We start from the raw sequence: 15,943 nt of genomic DNA on the forward strand, positions 1-15,943 counted from the left end.
TAATATCTAGAGCAAACTTTGACAGACCTGAAGAAATAAATAGGCATTAATACCAGAATATTTGGACACTTCAATACCCCACTTCCAATAAGGGATAGAAAGTCCAGAAATAAAGTCAATAAGGAAATAACAGGCTTGAACAATACTATAGACCAGGGACCCCCAATCCCTGGGCCACAGACCGGTGTTGGTCCATGTCCTGTTAGGAACTGGGCCACACTGCAGGAGGTGGGCTGTGGGACAGGTAGCATTACAGCCTGAGCTCTGCCTCTGTCAGATCAGCAGTGGCATTAGATTCTCACAGGGAATGAACCATATTGTGAACTGCACATGGTAGGGATCTAGGTTCTGTACTTCTTGTGAGAATCAGAAACCACCCCCGACCCTCCCTTCACATGGAAAAGCTGTCTTACGTGAAACCAGTCTCTGGTCCAAAAAGGCTGGGCACTGCTACTGTAAACCCAATGAAACTAATAGACATATAGAGAACATTCCACCCAACAGCAACAGAATATACATTCTTCCAACGTGCACATGGAAAATTTTCCAGGATACATCAAATGATAGGTCACAAAAACAACCCTTAGCAAATTTAAGAACACTGAAATCTTACTAAGTACCTTTTCTGACTACAATAGAATTAAACTACAAATAAATATCAGAAGAAAAGCCAGAAAAGTCACAAATATTTGGGAAATTTAAAAACACACTTTTGAGTAACCAATTGGTAAAAGAAAATCAAAAGTGCTATTAGAAACTATTTTCAGCAAACAAAAATATAAACACAACATAGCAAAACTTATGGTACACAACAAAAGCAGTACTGGGAGAAAATTTTATAGCAATAAATGTGTACAATAATACAGAATAAAGACCTCAATAAACAACCTAACTTTCCATCTCAACAAACTAGAAATAGAAGAACAAGCTAAGCTCAAAAGTAGCAGAAGAAAGTAAATAATAAATGTTAGAGGAGCAATAAGTGAAATAGAGACTAGGAAAAAATAGAAAAAAATAGTGAAACTAAAAATTGTAATTTTAAAAAGATCCAAAAATTGACAAACCATTAGCTAAACTAAGAAAAAAGAGAGAATGCTCAGATAAATAAGATCAGAAATGAAAGAGGAACCATTATAAATGATGCCAAAGAAATACAAAGGGTAAGAAAAGACTTAATGAATAATTATACACCAACAAACCAGATAATCTAGAGAAAATAGATAATCCCTATAAATATACAACTTATCACAACTGAACCATGAAAAAAACAGAATATCTGAAAAGGCCAAATTCAATCTGTAAGTACAACCTCTCACAAAGAAAAGCCCGGGAAGAGATGGCTGCAATGTAGAAATCTACAAAGCATTTAAAGACTTAATGTCAATCATTTTCAATTTCTTCAAAAAAGATTCAAGAGAAAACATTTACAAATTTATTTTATGAGTCCAGCATTACTTTGATTCTCAAGTCAGACAAAGACACTTCAAGGAAAGAAAGCTACAGGCAAATATGCCTGATGAATGTAGATGCACAAACCCTCAACAAAATACTAGCAAACTTAATTTAACAGCACATTGAAACGATCATACACAATGACCAAGTGATATTTATCTCTGGGATCCAAGGATGGATCAATATACACAAATCAATAATGTGATTTACTACATTAATAGACTGAGGAATAAAAATCATATCCTTTAGTCAATAGATGCAGAAAAAGAATTTGACAAAATTCAACAATCACTCATGGTGAAAACCAAATCAGATATAGAAGGAATGTGCCTTAACTTCATAAAGGCCCATATCTGACAAGCCCACAGTTAACATCATACTCAGTGATAAAAAAAACAAAAACTTTTCCTGTAAGATCAAGAGCAAGACAAGGATGCCCAGTCTCGCCACTTTTATTCAACATAGTACAGGAAGTCCTGGTTGGAATAATTAGGCAAGAAAAAGAAACAACAGACACCCAAATTAGGAAGAAACAAGCAAAATTATCTCTGTTTACAGATGACAGGAATTCATATGTAGAAAACCCTAAAGAATTTCCCCCAAAAAACCCTATTAGAACTAATAAGCAAATTCAGTAAAATTGCAGAATACAAAATCCACATATAAAATAATCAGTTGCATTTCTATACACTAATAATGAACTATCCAAAAGAAAATTTTTTTAAAAATCTCATTTACAATGGAATCAAAAAGAAAAAGATAGGAATTAACTTATCTAGGGAGATAAAAGACATACATTGGAAAATAAACATTGATGAAAGAAATTAAAGAAGACACAAATAAATTGAAAGCCATCTTGTGTTTATGGATTACAAGAATTAATATTGTTTGAATGTTCATACTACACAAAGGAATCTACAGATTCAATGAAATTCTTACCAAAATCCCAATGGCATTTTTTACAGATATGGAAAAATCAATTCTAAATTTATTTGGAATGACAAAAGACCTCAAGCAGTCAAAACAATCTTGAGAAAGTAGAAGAAAACTGAAGGCAACACACTTCCAAATTTCAAAATGTGTTACAAAACTATGATAATTAAAATAGTATTGTGCTGGCATAAAGACAGACATACATTCAAGTGGAATAGAATAGAAAAACTAATGCATTTTTAAAAATTAATTGATTATGGACAATAGTGCCAAGAATACGCAATAGAGAAAATATAGTCTCCTCAACAAATGGTTTTGGAATAACTGGATATCTATTTGCAAAGAATGAAATTAGACCCTTATCTTACTCCATACACAAAATCAACTCAAAATGGACTGAAGACCTAAAGATAAGACCTGAAACTATAGAACTCCTAAAAGAAAAGCATAAGGGGCCGGTGTGGTGGCTCACGCCTGTAATCCCAGCACTTTGGGAGGCTGAGGCAGGAGGATCACAAGGTGAGGAGATCGAGACCATCCTGGCTATCAAGGTGAAACCCCATCTCTAATAAAAATACAAAAAAATTAGCCGGACGTGGTGGCAGGCGCTTGTAGTCCCAGCTACTCAGAAAGCTGAGGCAGGAGAATGGCGTGAACCGGGGAGGTGGAGATTGCAGTGAGCCGAGATCACGCCACTGCACTCCAGCCTGGGCGACAGAGCAAGACTCCGTCTCAAAAAAAAAAAAAAAAAAAGGAAAAAGAAAAACAAGGAAAAAGCTCCGTGACATTGGTTTTGGCAATGACTTCTTAGCTATGACACCAAAAGCATAGGCAACGAAAGCAAAAACAAACAATGGAACTACATCAAGCTAAAACATTTCTCCACAGCAAAGAAAACAATTAGCAGAGTGAAGAAACAACCTATGGAATAGGAGAATTTGCAAGCCATGCATATGAAAAGTGGTATATCCAAAATATATAAGAAATTCATTCAACTTCATAGCAATAAAACAAATAACCCAACTGAAAAATGAGGGAAGGACATGAATAGATCTCTTCTAAAGAACATATACAAAGACCAACAGGTGTGTGGAAAGGTGCTAATATCACAAATTATCAGTGAAATGCAAATCCAAATTGCGATGATATATCACCTCACACCTATCAGAATGACTATTATCAAGAAAAAAAACACAAGACAATAAGGGTTGATGAAGATGTGGAGAAATTGGAATCTTTTTACACTCTTGGTAGAAGTGTGAAACGTTACTATGAAAACAGAATGGAGTTTCCTAAAAGAATGTATTAGAATTGAATTACCATATGATCCATCAATCTCACTGTAGGGATTGTATATCCCAAATTGATATCCAGAAGAATTGTAATTAGGATATCAAAGAGATACTTGCACCCCGATGTTTGTTCCATTTACAATAGCCAAGATGTGGAAACAACCTAAATGTCCATCAAAGGATAAATGGATAAAGAAATGTGGTATATACACACAATGGAATATTATTCAACCTTACAAAAGGAAGAAATGCTGCAATATGCAACAACGTTGAAGCTAAGTGAAATAAGTCTGTCACAAGAAGACCAATACTGCATGATTCCAATTCTATAAGGTATCTAAAATAGCAAAACATAGAAGCAGAGAAAAGAATAGAATGGTGGTTGCCAGGGTCAGGGGATAGGGACAAATGGGAAACTGCTATTCGATGGGTATTAAGTTTCAGTTATGCAAAATGACTGAGTTCTTCAAATCTGCTGTATAACATTGTGCCTGTGGTAACAATACTGTGTTCCACACTTAAGATTTTGTTGAGAGTAGGTCTTGTTTTAAGTGTTCCCAAGCATAATTTTAAAAGAAAGAAAGATGGCATCCATCAATCTCCAAAGTCTATCCTTCCACTTAGTGATCTAAAAGAAAGATGGATTGTATTCGCCACGATTGAAGCAGAAAAGTGTACAGGAAGATTTTAGTTAGCCTAACTGAATCCTTGTGCCCAATCTCTAAGCAATCATTTTTTCCATAGAGATACAATGTTATATGGGACAAGCCTAGGCCTCAACCCAATCTTGCTGCCAAGAAAAGTGAAGCATGAAAACTGACATTTCATCAGGTCCACAAGTGAAAACTATTGGAAAGGTTCAGATAAAGAGGGATGAAGAATCTACAGCCTCCACTATTTATTTATTTATTTTTTATTTATTTATTTTTTTGAGACAGAGTCTTACTCTGTCGCCCAGGCTGGAGTGCAGTGACGCGATCTCGGCTCACTGCAAGCTCCGCCTCCCAGGTTCACGCCATTCTCCTGCCTCAGCCTCCCGAGTAGCTGGGGCTACAGGAGCCCGCCGCCACGCCCGGCTTTTTTGTATTTTTAGTACAGACAGGGTTTCACCGTGTTAGCCAGGATGGTCTTGATCTCCTGACCTCGGGATCCGCCCACCTCAGCCTCCCAAAGTGCTGAGATTACAGGCGTGAGCCACCGCGCCCTGGCCGCCTCCACTATTTATTAGACTTCAGTTGGAATTGCCAGAAATAACTAAATAAATGCCAATGTGTGCAACCAACACCATTAGAATTAGAAAAAGAAAATGAAAAAATTGGATTGGATAGAGAAAATTTTCATTTATTTTTACAGTCAGATGAGTATGAAGCACTGAAAATCCAGAGGCACAAGTAAGAAGTAAAAAGAAAATTCAGGAGTTCAGAAAGGTACAAGAAGGCTGTTCAGTGTTGCCTATGTTGAAATACTGTCTCCAATTTTGGCAACAAGTAAAATGCTGATGGTTTTTATGAAATATCTTTATTAATTTTGTAGCCATAAACTTCATCTTTTCATAATTAAATCTAGTATTCCCACCCCTGTGGTCATACATCTCCTGGGAAACTAGTATATTCCTCAACAAATTCCAATCCTATATTAAGAAAAGTAAAAAGCAAAGAAGGAAAATAAAGATATGCATATGTAACTATCTCAAATTTCATCTTCTGGCTGTCCTCTTTCCTAAGCATCTTCTAAAGTGTTATGGATTTAATGTCTCTTTTTAAGAGGTCTTTAAAACAGAATGAAACTTTAAAGCTCAATTTTGTGCCTTCTTGAAGCATAAAAATAATAAGCAGTTTTGCAAAAACACAGACTATGCTAGTTTTTATTTTTCTCTAAAGCATGTGGTAGAAAGAACCAACTTTCTTTGGAAATAAATGTTATATTTTGTTCCTTCATTTGTCAGCATGGTTTAGTGATTGTTTCGTTCAGGTTGTATGGGAAATCTCAAGGTGAGTTATCTCCAATCAAAGAAGTTGAAGTGACCTAAGCAAGAAAGCACATTTTGTGCCTTACACTATACTCACTTGTCTCTTTAGGGAACTAACTACTCATTTCCTTGTGTTCTCAAAACGTGGCCATTTAAAGAAACTTAATTATAATAATTTTGTAAACATTTCCTTCCTCATGTACTCATTAACTTAGATGGAATTGAAACTTTTTATAGATACCACTATGACAAGAGTCACACATATTACACGTAAGTAATTACAAAGTTAAAGTTAGAACAAAAATAATATATTTATGACCACTTCATTTGCTGGTTAATTAGTGGAATTTGGAATCAGGTCAGGCTACATAGCAATGGTGTACTAGCTAAATTTTTTAAAAATAGCGTTTGAATTTCTTTAGATTCTAGAATTTTTTTGTTTGTTTTTAAGAGTGTTTAATGTGCAGGAACTATCTCATGTATTCCAGTCACTATTGCTTCAAAGAAAAAGAAAAGTATCTGCATTGATGGTCAAAACCAAAATTTTAAAAATAGAAGAAAAAATATATAAAATTGCTTGAGTGAGGGTACAATAGAATTAATAGATTAATGAATGAACTAAAAACTACATTAATATATTAATATGTAAAATGAATCTATCTGTTAGCTCATTGTTAAAAAATGATTTTCTTCCTTTCAATTCTCTTCTTCCAGATTCTTTGTCTTTTTCTATGGACCAATTGTCATCTTTCCTAACAGAAGACTACGCATCCCTGTGATACCTCTCAGATGACAACAAAGTTCTGTAAGGTTTCTTGTGTGGAAATGACAGGACACATCCTCAAATCCTGCCAGCATTTGTTTAGTAAGAGTGCAGGATCATTTGAGAGTTACTTTTAAATTTCCTGAGCCAATGGTCCTCCTAGGCCAACTATTCATTCTGTGTAATGGCTGATGAAATTAACAAGGGACAAACCAAATCCCAATTGCCTATAGAGCGGTACATCAAAGATATGCATATCCAAAACATAGATAAAATCATATATACTATCTTGTAGTGTGGTTTTTGTCTGGAGATGTTTTCATTTTTTACTCTTTCTAGACCAATAAGCCACACAGAATGATTTACATTAGTGTTGATGGGCCAGATGGTTTTGAACAACATTGATACCATTTAATAGGCATAAGATATACTTTAGGTTTTATTTAATGTTTATGTCATCTTTATGTAACTATATTAGGGTCAATAAATGATAAATGCTTACAATTTTCAAGTAAATAGTAAAATAGTCAATAGTTCTTGGATATGCAATTGCAGTATTCCACAGTCAACAGAATCAGTATTAAAACCAGCTTAACTTCTATGACAAGCAAATATAAGTACCCTAGAAATATGTTGGCTTTCATAATGAAGCTATATTAATATACAACATTGAATGTATATTCTACAAATTGAAATTTTTAAAGAAATAAGCTGGCTGCATTTATAGATCTCCTAGGAGACTTCCACTCCATGTGACCTTAGAGATCATCATTTTTATCATTTTACAGTGTAGCTTACCATCACATTTTAAAGCGCATTTACCGTCACATTTAATTTAATAGGAACAGTGTCTTTAAGTTGGATTTAATTATCCCAATGTTTCAAGTGATAAAATTGGGGATCTGAATTTTAAATAATTTGTTTCAGGACACAAAGATACAAAGTGGCATGAGCCATGATTTAAACACAAGTGTGTTGTAAGAGACTGCATCGCACAAGGCGCTAAAGTGACCTGCATAATTTTTTTTCTTTTTTTATATGGAGTCTCGCTCTGTCACCCAGGCTGGCGTGCAATAGTTCAATCTCGGCTCACTGCAACCTCCGCCTCCCAGGTTCAAGCAGTTCTCCTGCCTAAGCCTCCAGAGTAGCTGGGATTACAGGCACGCACAACCATGCCTGAGTAATTTTTGTATTTATTTATTTATTTTTTTTTTTTTTTAGTAGAGACGAGGTTTTCCCACGTTGGTCAGATAGGTCTCAAACTCCTGACTTCAGGTGATCCGCCTGCCTCGGCCTCCGAAAGTGCTGGGATTACAGGGGTGAGCCACTGCGCCCGGCCCCTGCATTAATTTTTTAGGCATTCACTCCACAAAGGGCTCACTGGCATTTTTCACAACACTGATTTGTTTTCTTGCAAAGATGTAGACATTCCTTTCTGCCACACATCTATGGTCTACAATAAGAACCCAGTGTTTCTCCAGCATGGATAGAGTGAGGCTTGTAATTTCCTCTGTGAAGCAACTTAGCTGATGTGGAGGAATGGTTCTCAGCATACACTTGATTATTTTTCTTCATTTTCAAAGTCAAGCATATCTTTTGCAAAATGCTGCAGGTTTTTTGTTTGTTTGTTTGTTGTTTGTTTTGCTTTTTACTCTTGCCACAACACAAATGTTTTACTCCTTTTCTAACACAAATTTTCATTACCTACATCCAATGTACTGAAAGGCTTAAAAATGAAACACTGTCTAAGCCTTTGAGATATAAAATTGAATTAGATTTACACTACACAAAGCTGTCTCTCTATAGTCCACATAATCTCTCCCATCTCAAAAATTACATTGCTAATATATATGAACTGAAAGAGAAGCCAATTCAGGAAGGAGCTGATTCAAGAAGTGCAAAGAGATAATCCCATTACAATGAGTTTTCAACTCAATTAAATAAGGCTAAAGAGACTGGGCAAATTATTGGGGCTATTCATATTATTTCATTAGAGCAAAATTTCACTGTAATGAAAAGAGAAGTTATTAACTAGACCTTGAAAAGGCAATTCAAGATTATTTTTCTAATGTGATTTGACTTGTTTATAAGTATTTCTTAAAGCTAGTTTTATCTGTCATAGCTTATTATAAGAGGTTTCATTATTGTTTTTCAAGAAATGCCAAATTGCTAAATCTCAATGGGGAGCTTCATGTGTATATGTCTGAAGAGCAAAGACTACATGCATTTTTATTTGTATGTATGTTAATAAACACCATTTTCTGAAAAATTACAGTTCAATAGACTATTCATAAAACATCAAAATTTTATCTCAGTGAATAAAATACTAAGTATTCAAATTATTATACTTTATTCCAAAATTTCAACTAACAAAGATTTTCTGTTTATTAGCATTCTTACTGATATGTATCTATTCGAGATGAAATTTGGGAAGAGGGAGGGAGCTCGTCGGAGGTGATAGGATCATGGGGTTGGTTTCCCCATGCTTTTCTTGTGATAGTGCGTGAGTTCTCACAAGAGCCGATGGCTTAAAAGTGTGTCACTTCCAATCTCTCTCTCTCTCGTGCATGCATGCATGCACACGTTCTCTCCTGCCACCTTAGGAAGAAAGTTCTTGCTTTCCCTTCACCTTCCACCATGATTGTAAGTTTCCTAAGGCCTCCCAAGCCATGGAGAACTGTGAGTCAATTAAACATTGTTCCTTTATAAATTATCCCATCTTAGAAGACACCCTGTCATCCCATGTGAATGGAATTTATGCTCCTCCTTCTCTGTAGGCTGGGTCTTGATTTGTCTGGCTTCCTTGGATGCAAATCCAGAAGGACAGTCTGCCATCAACCCTGACATTGGGATGGACTATAAAACAGTCTCTCTCCACAATTAATTCCAGTGTTCCAACATCACAAACTGGAGAATGACTATAGTAGCCTGATATTTTTCCTCCTATGTGTATTCATTCCCTACAAATATTGACATCTTCTAAATAAACTGTAAAATTCTTTATATATAGCACATATATGACCCCTAGAAGTGTTTATTACAAGAACTTAGGTGGAAGAGTATGTATCAGTTTGTGCTAGCTGTTCCCACGTAGCAGCTCTTTTGTAAGGCACAAGGTAAGTAGCTAGATTTGTGTAACAGAATAGAACGCCCAGAAACAGACTCAAGTCCATTCCATGTTTGAATTACACATAACATCAAAAAATATTTTAATTAGGAAGAAAGTGAGAGATGATTCAACAAACAGTGGCAGTACACTTGGTTGACTCTTGTAGACAGAAAAGCACAGTTCAGAGAAGGTTCTGGCATCATTCTCAGCACAATGTGAGTCCTAGCTTTGTAACCTAGTAACTCAGTGACTTTTGGAAGATCATTTTAACTTATTCTGTTTCAGTTAGCTTGTCTTTAAAAGGAAAATAAGCCTACCAGCTGAAGACATTGGGAGAGTTTAACAGTATCATAAATACATACTACTTAGGAAAGCACTTGACCATAGTATAAATAAATGCCTAATAAATGTTAAATCTCATAATAATTAGAAATATTAAATCATGGTCTGGGCACCATGGCTTACGCCTGTAATCCTAGCACTTTGGGAGGCCGTAGCAGGCGGATCACCTGAGGTGAGGAGTTCAAGACCAGCCTGGCCAACATGGTGAAACCCTATCTCCACTAAAAAAATGCAAAAAAATTAGCTGGGCGTGGTGGCAGGCACCTGTAATCTCAGCTACTTGGGAGGCTGAGGCAGGAGAATTGCTTGAACTCGGGAGGCAGAGGTTGCAGTGAGCTGAGATCGCGCCATTGCACTCCATCCTGGGCCACAAGAGTAAAACTCGGTCTCAAAAAAAAAGGAAATATTAAATCATTAACTCACTAGATGAATTGCAGTTAAATGTAAATGTATAAGGCAATAAAATAAAATAATGTTTTAGCCTAGGGTAAATATCTTTCTAAATATGGTATGAAAAGCTAGAAACTAGGGAAAAAAAGGGTAAAAAGTACCTTCTTAGTGTTTTTTAGATTATTTTTGACAAAATACACATAAAGGTCTTAGTAGATTATGTGCAGTGGGGTGTATTCAATAAGTATTAGCTTAAATATAATTTGTGGAAACTGGGAGGGACGAATAAGGGACATTGGAGATAATAAGACAAATAAATTAAAACCAAATTGAAGTCTTTTACAACCTATTAAAGATAGTGTATCATATAGGGAACATATGGGGCTCTACAATTGGAGTACCAAATAACAATATATGCACTGTGGTCCCAAATTGTAAATTTCTATATTTGTATGTGAATGTGTCTGTTTGCATGTGGGTGTGTGTATGCCCACAAGGAGGGACAGATCTAAGAATATATTTAAAATATTGTTAATAATTTTCTCTAGTAGAATTACGGATATCTTTAATGACTTCTTTATATTTTAGAGTTTCTCTAATTTTCTACTGTGGATAAATATTATTTGCATAACGAGAAAAGTAATCTTAAGCTAAAATAGCAAATTTATTTCGAAAAGCAATGAGACAATATAATCCAGTTGAAGAAAACTGTTAAGGCATTTCTTAAAGTTCAGATAAACTTGTCACATGGGGAACAATGTCTCAGATGTTATCCTATTTGCAGCCTAACAAGACAGCCTGTCATATTTCCATAGATCCTGGCAGAAAGATGTGAAGTTTCTGGGTCAGTTTGTTACACACAGCTATAGCAGGATTCAGAGTAACATTTTGCCCTTATTTGCTGAGCAAATTCCCACAGGGCAACATGATGAGGGTCAGGTGTTTCCTACTTACAGTGGGATGAATTACAGAACACTGATATTAGGAAGTCCATGATCTTATATAGATACTGCCTTGCAAATTGGCCCAACCTCCTCTCCAGAGAGAGACATTACCTTTATGAACCTGGAATTTAAATCTGCTCCAGGGAGGAGAATATCCTTACCTTTCAAGACTATTTGCTTTTACAAGCATCTTGCAAAGAAAATCTAGAGAAAATTGGCTGATAATGGCTTTGTTCAGAAAATTAGACTTGCAGAAATGTGAGAGATCACAAGAGAATTGTCTCCCAACAAAACCATCTCACTAATTTGTAAAGACATGCAAAGTGAGTCTAGTTGAAGGTGTAAATCCAATATAGCACTTTATATTTAGAAATTGCTATTTTGGACTGAAGCCTATTCAGTCTTTGATAGCGTATATTTTTCTGGTTAGCTTCCTTTTAGCCTACTTTTCCCCATAATTTATCTGTTCATGAGAAATACTACAAATGTTTGAGTTGATAGTCTGGGTTTTAATACATATCTTTATTATGATTAAACATTTTAAATAAATTCTATGAAGTTTGTTTTGTTGTTGTTATTGTTTGTTTTTGTTTTTGTTTTTGTTTGAGACGGAGTCTTGCTGTGCCTCCAGGCTGGAGTGCAGTGGCATGATCTCGGCTCACTGCAACCTCTGCCTCCCAGGTTCAAGCAATTCTCCTGCAGCAGCCTCCAGAGTAACTGAGACTACAGGCACATGTCACCATGCCCAGCTAATTTTTGTATTTTTAGTACAGACCGGGTTTCACGATGTTGGCCAGAACGGTCTCAATCTCTTGACCTCATGGTCCACCTGCCTCAGCCTCCCAAAGTGCTGGGATTACAGGTGTGTGTCACCATGCCCAACCTGAGAGTTTTTTTTTTTGGTTTTTTTTTTTTTATGTAAAAGGAAACTATAGGAAACGACTATTTGTGGAAATCCATAGAAACAAAAAAGAGTTGCTGGCCAGATTTACTAAAGGTTCTATATGTCTTTATCAGCTTTCTTTATTTTACTGCTCACTCTTGTCCACAGGCATTCATAAAGCTTTATCTAGACAAATTCACAAAGACAGCAACAATAATGATGCTGCCGTGGAAAAGGCCAAAGGTAAAGAAGAGGTTAGAAAAGCAAAGCTTTGATATATTATGCTAAGTGTAAAAGACTGGTTTCATTGTTGTTTTGCTCTTCATTTCAAAACCGCACACCCTACAATAATTTTAGGTGAAAAATCAATACGGATAAAAAACAAAACTACTTTTTTAAAACCTTCGTGCCTGTAATTTTTTATTATTCTTTCAAAAATAAACATATGCTTGACCCCTGCCCACTGGAAGTCACGGAATTTCACCTTCACTGGTAATTTGTAGACACAAGAGTTAGCTGACTGCAGAGAGCATTTTCACCCTGATGTGACAGGGATTTATAAATGTATTATGAAATATCAGCCACGGGTGATATTCACTAAGGAGGAACTATGAGCTATTCACTAAGGAGGAAGTATAAGCTAATTTTTGTGAACACAAACAGGTTTTCTTATAGTCAGTTGGAGAGAAGGAAAAAAGCAGTGGCAATACTTCAGGAAAAGAACTGTGTATAACTTGAGCTAGAAGCTGATTTCAGAGGAAGTGAGTAGCAGAGCACAGCATGACCCTCTGAAGGCTTAAATGCAAAGCATTCATCTGAGTTCCTGGAAGACCAGAAAGTCAACCTTCTCGACATCAGCCTCTCCTGGAAGCAGAGTGAGCAGAAAAAGGCCTAGGGTTGGTGTTTTTATTAACAAAGTGACTCCTTCTTTCTCCAGGAACCATTAGCCATGCTAGTAGATAGTTAAAGGAGTGGGTTTGGGCAAGATTCTTACTTCCCACAAGCAACTATGCATGATACTAGATTTACTTGTTTCCTATAACTTCAAGTTGAGAGTGTATATAAGGGAGGAGCATTAGAATGTCCAGGTTGTATTTTTCTGAGATATTATGAATATAGCTATGAAAAAGTGTCTCCCAATCACCTATTTGTGTATTAACAAAGCCATATTTTGAGGCACTAAAATAATAACAATTATAGAGTCACTAAAAGAATAATTCAGTCCTCCTGCCTCTCTCTTTAGTGACAGATTTTCTTTCAATGTGTCTCTCCTTCTCTCATCCCTCAGTCTGCAATCAAGCTTCCTTCAGAAAACATTTAAAGATTCATTTAATACATCATGAAAAAAAATGAGTGGGTGTTTTCCTGTTCAAGAAAGACTAAAATTTCTGCGTTTATAAACTTTAAGTGTCTTAATAGAAATTATAGAAACATAAGTAAATTTCCAAACTTTATTTATACATTGATTTTTCAAAGCAGACATGACCTTAAGATTCTGGCGGAAGTATGGCAAGATTTTATTTCTTTACTGACATATGCACTTCAGTGTCCATTTTATTCCCTCTCTTCCCTTTGGTTCTCTTAGACATTTCTGTTCCCAGAATTCAGGTGCAGCCCCTGGTGACTAACTGGTAAATTCACTTCAAACATGGAGCAAATGAGGGAGAAACACCAAAATCACCGACCTCCTTTCAGAATTTCTCCTTGGCTTTTTTTTTTTTTCTTGAGACCAAGTCTTGCTCTTGTCCCCCAGACTGGAGTGCAATGGCGCGATCATGGCTCACTGCAACCTCTGCCTCCAGGGTTCGAGCGATTCTCCTGCCTTAGCTTCCCATCTCCTCGGCTCTTGAGCATGTGTACCTTCACATCTCCCCATCTTATCTCACTACTAGGTTTCCTCTTTCTAGCCTGTTTGAATGTCTTCATACCTCTACATCATCCCACCACTGTAGAAATTCCAAGTAGGAGTCATTTTTCTTTATTGTTTTTGCCTTCATCTCAATGAATAGGCTATTTCTTTCTGGCTTAAATATTCTTTAATTCAGCCTCAAGATTTTGCTAATTATATTCATCTAATCGAATAAATTTATTGAACAATAGCTGTGCATCTTTCATTACGCTAGACATTGCATTCAGTCTTCAAAATTATACCTCTCTCTGCATACCCTCCCCTAAAAATTATCTCTCTCTTGAAAACTATGTATCCCTGGAAACAGTGTGCATATATGTAACATATATTTTACATACATAAAACATGTTACATGTTACATATATGTGCAAATCTTGTTCAGAATTTCCAGCTCTCTATTGCACATCTTGCTTATCTCAAATTCAATGGCTCAAAACTAAACTTATCATTATTCTATCAACCCAACTTCTCCCCATGACCCCATGACTTTTTGTCTCTGTAATGGTACTGTCATCATTCCATAGACAAAGATTTGAAATTTTAAGTGTCTTGAATTTTTCTTTCTTTATTTCCATAGGCAGTCAGTTGCTGATTAATTACACACACACACCTGCACACAGACATATACATGCACACGTGCATTTCAAATATTGTTTAAATCTGTCCTCTTCTTTCCATTCTGTGGTAAATATGTTACAAAAATGGTCCAAGTTCTTTATCCTTCCCTGCATCATGTTTTTCTTCTTGTGGTTGTGAGGTCTCTGACTCAGGTTGGTCGTGGGACTCGCTTTGTCCAGTGAGAAGTTAGCAGATTGGGACTTAAATGGTTTTTAAAAAGTACTTGTGATTTTCCACTTTGCTCTTGTCCTTGTGCCACTGGCATGAGAAGTGCCAAGTCTAGCCTGGGAGAGGGTGTGAGGTTTGTGGCTCCCCATCAGGTTGCCCTAGTTATTGCAGTGAAGGCCATCCCAGAGCAGCATCAGCCAGGTGGTCACGAGACATGTGAGTGATCCCAGCCAAGATCAAGGGAGCTCAAGAGTCACCTGGCTAGTCAGTTGATGAAAATAAACAGTTCGTATATCATTTTGTGATCATTTGTAACAACTAATAATCTATATACTTTCATTCTACCATGACTTAATATAGGGCTTTACTATATTGACCTAGGCTATTACAGCATTCATATGCAAACTAACCTTTTACCGAACATTCTTCATCTAATTCACCTTTCCCAATACTGGCGGTTCATTTTTCCTTTTAGATAATAAATAATAAGATATTCCTTCTTAAAATCCTAAACGAATACTCTCTTGCCTATCAAGTCAATCCAAATTCCCTACCCTTGGCATTAAAGGCCTTCTGACACTACCTCTCAAAGGATCATTATTTGTAGCATTTCTTCTATGCAGAACACCCTTCCTCGTCCACCACCATGTTTACAAATAACCCGCCCTTCACGGCAGAACTGAAATCCCACTTTCTTCTTGGTTAACCAGCCAAGAGTGGTTTCTTTCTTTTCTGATCTAACTTTTTTCTTTATACATGCCTTACAGCATTGACCACATTCTGATTTATAAAATAATTGACACGGCAGTCTTATCTCACTTTATATCCTGATTTATACTTAAGGGCAGAGATCTGAGCCATCCTTTACTCTTCCTCAGCTACTCTTTCTGTATGTTCCTTTCTGTATCTTGCCATGACTACTACTGCACCCCCTCCATAACTTCAAGCTTCCCAGTCTCCAAGCACTAGCTCCTCTCTCCTCCCAGATCTCAACAATTCCTCCATCTCATCAGAACTTTCAATTCTATAATCCTATACCTTTTCAATGCCCAGTACCATCATTTTATGACTCAATCAGGATGACATGATTCATTATACACTCTTGCATTTTACTCTCTGTTCCCTTGGACTTCTCCCTCTCTTTTAATCACCAGATAAAACTACAGTTCAG

At 36.3% G+C, this 15,943-nt stretch overlaps 1 long non-coding RNA gene across 2 annotated transcripts in view; it reads left to right on the forward strand.

The window, feature by feature from the left end:
* LOC104005788 (uncharacterized) overlaps positions 1-8,678 on the forward strand; it is a 211,242-nt gene extending 202,564 nt beyond the window's left edge. The window contains exon 4 of one of the 2 annotated variants that reach the window (XR_008541421.1): positions 6,361-8,678. This is a non-coding gene — a long non-coding RNA (uncharacterized LOC104005788). The remainder of the gene's footprint in view (positions 1-6,360) is intronic. The other variant, XR_679237.3, reaches the window with a different exon arrangement.
* The last annotated feature ends 7,265 nt before the right edge of the window (positions 8,679-15,943 follow it).

The sequence above is a fragment of the Pan troglodytes genome, chromosome 22, assembly GCF_028858775.2.
Source record: "Pan troglodytes isolate AG18354 chromosome 22, NHGRI_mPanTro3-v2.0_pri, whole genome shotgun sequence".
In the NCBI taxonomy this organism is placed as follows: Eukaryota; Metazoa; Chordata; class Mammalia; order Primates; family Hominidae; genus Pan; species Pan troglodytes.